General features: G+C 34.2%; 1 pseudogene; it reads right to left on the bottom strand.

Moving 5' to 3' along the window:
* Positions 1-1,087: 1,087 nt before the first annotated feature.
* Positions 1,088-1,941, bottom strand: LOC141498804 (glycine amidinotransferase, mitochondrial pseudogene; annotated as a pseudogene).
* Positions 1,942-2,839: the final 898 nt, after the last annotated feature.

Here is a 2,839-nt window from a genome sequence, read left to right as displayed (position 1 = left end):
TATGCTTATGTCAGTGTTTAATGGTCCCGAGGATTCAATTACATTCATCACTAGAAGAAAAATAAAAATTTGACACAAGTTGCTTCTTTTTTTTTGAACACAAAAATTTTTATTAGCATAAAATATCTGTCTAGTATCCAAAATTAAAACCAAGTCAGATAAATATACATATATGTATATGCATATATAGATAGTTTCCCCTCATTAATTATTGAATACTCTTACCTTAGATATGCTTTAAAATTTGAAGTTATGTGAAGAAATCTTAACTTATCAAAGAAAGGGAACTTTCAGATGTAGTAGTGTATAACTACTGAAAAAAAGAGAAAAGAAATTGCAATTATATCTTGCTGCTTTGAATATTTATATAAGAACCTTAGAAACAACAGGAAATGTGGCCAAAATATCTCAATTGAAATGAGGTAAATCATATGACAATGTTTGTAGAAGCAAATAACATTAACATTGAATGTTGAGATAAGAATATTAACAAAATTACTAGAGAAATTCCCTTGGATGTTTGCATAATTTAGCTTATCTTAAAAGCAGAAATAAAAAAAAAATCACCAAAATAGTGTTATAAAAAGGAGAAGTTATCTGCTACCACTTAAAATCTGAATACTCTGTACTTATCTCATTTAGGAAAAAAATTACATATACAACACTACAGAGAAACAATGTTAAATTCAAGGCTATCATTTAAAACTGTCTTTTGTATAGATTATTAAAAAGAGGTAGTGAGGTAGACATTAGTGGTCAAACCTTTGCCTTGAAGCACATTTTTGTGAAGATTTCACACTTGAAGCCAAGGTAAACAGGATTTCAGGAGCAGAAACAAAATTTTTCAAAGAGTCAGCTCAAAGACTTAGAACTTTGTATGGAAGAGCATGAGAATAAACTAGGTTCAAGATTCCTGTTAAGGGCATGATTGCTTAAAGCATTACTTAGCTAATTCAGGAATTTGTTTTAGCTGTAGAATGAAACTTATATCTTAGACTTATTTCAAGCTAAGCAGCTACTACTACTCCTCAAGTCAATTCTAGTTAAAGTAGGATTGAAGGGTGCCATACTAATGGGCATCAAAGATCTAGTAATGGAAACCTCCTCCCAATTAATTGACAACAGATACTAAATTCAATTGTCAAAATACCCAATTTTTCCAAACATTTTTTGATTTGGAACTTCATTTGCATCTACCATAACTCATTTTTTATCCAGTATTAAGACATTCATGGAGAGCTATTAGAAGAGTTACCCTTCTGCTTTCTTGAAAAGTTCAGTCTGATGGGAGGATTGGATAGCATAAGACCAGATCCAATGATATTGAAGGTGGTTTCAATATGCATTAATCCAAGATGTTTTTTTAGAAAGATTTTATTTATTTTGAGTTTTGCAATATTCCCCCCATTCTTGCTTTCCTCCCCCACCCCCACAGAAGGCATTCAGTTAGTCTTTACTACTCCAAGATCTTTAAAGGAGATGACATGCAACCTCTAGTCTATAGCAAGATGCCTAAGCATTTGCTCATTGCCCAGCAAAATAGTTACTTGGCTTCTTTGTTCAAAAATGTCTCTTCCAACTTGAATGAAGTCAGAGCATCAAAACATGGTTCAATTTCAGTTTTTAGAAATTTTCCCTTATCAGTCAATTTGTGTCTATTTTTCTAAAGAATATATTGGATAATCCTGGTCATAAAACTCATAAATGGACTCCTAGTGATCTTAGCCCCATGATGGAAATAATCTTTGATAATTGATCTATATGCTTGATATATAAAGAAGCATGCACACCATGTCATGCAATCTGCAATGATTTCATCTTTCTCTGGTTTGTACCACACAAACCTGTAGACTCAGAATCTATTGTTTTACACTTAAAATACCAATAAATGGGATCAGATTTCTTCACAGTCACTCCTTTCATTTTCAAAATATTATACATTTCTTCAGTTTCAGCAATAGTTTTTTTCAAAGGCTCCTTGGGAAAATACTGGCATATATGTTGCTGGTAAAATGACCAATATCATTCTTTTGTGTTGGCTTTAAGTTTCACAATGAATAGTGAAACAAAGGCATTTGAAGCTATTCCTAATATTGATTCCTCATGTGGATCCCCTTCGAGGAGTCAGGGCAGTTCTTAGAAATAGGATCTATGGCCTTGTCATCAACAGCAAGGGAGCTTCTGGAAGCTGCTTCAGCCTGGGTCCTCTGGAAAGTTTGCTACACCCATCCAATAAAGATTCTTTGAGAAATTGGGGGATAGAGGGATGGGGACTGAAAAGCCTGATATTAGAGTATGGCGGGCCTGTGAAGCAGTATTTTCTCAGTGAACAACTGCCAGGAAGCTTCAATAGGCTACCAGGTTCACAGGTTTAGACATAGATTCTCTCTTCATCTAACTCTGGGCAGAGGGTGTACCCATCCCCTACCTGCAATGGACTAAACACAGGAGCACCTGGGTGGCAAAAGTGTGAGGTGAGCAAATGTCTGTGAACACATCTTCCACTCCATATTCCATGATTTCTCCTTCCAATGTCTATCATTTGGATGAATTCACTTTTATCTTGCCTTTTGCTTTTGCTGATTTTTATTTGGGGTAACTGGATTTGAATTTGCATTTGACAGAGTTTGGAAGACATGAATTTGAATCCTCATTTAGGCACTTATTACTTTTATGACTCTGGCAAGTCACTTAATCTCTGAGTGCCTCAAGTTCCCTAAACTATAAAATGAGGATAATTATGTTATATACCTCACAGGGTTGTTGTGAGATTCAAAACCTTCCTTCAAATTCTACATAAGTGTTCATTATTTATTATTATTATTATGGTTTTGCTTCC

Source organism: Macrotis lagotis, chromosome X, assembly GCF_037893015.1.
Source record: "Macrotis lagotis isolate mMagLag1 chromosome X, bilby.v1.9.chrom.fasta, whole genome shotgun sequence".
NCBI lineage: Eukaryota > Metazoa > Chordata > Mammalia > Peramelemorphia > Peramelidae > Macrotis > Macrotis lagotis.
Note: the sequence above shows the minus strand (reverse complement) of the source record. Positions and strands in the feature narration are given on the sequence as shown.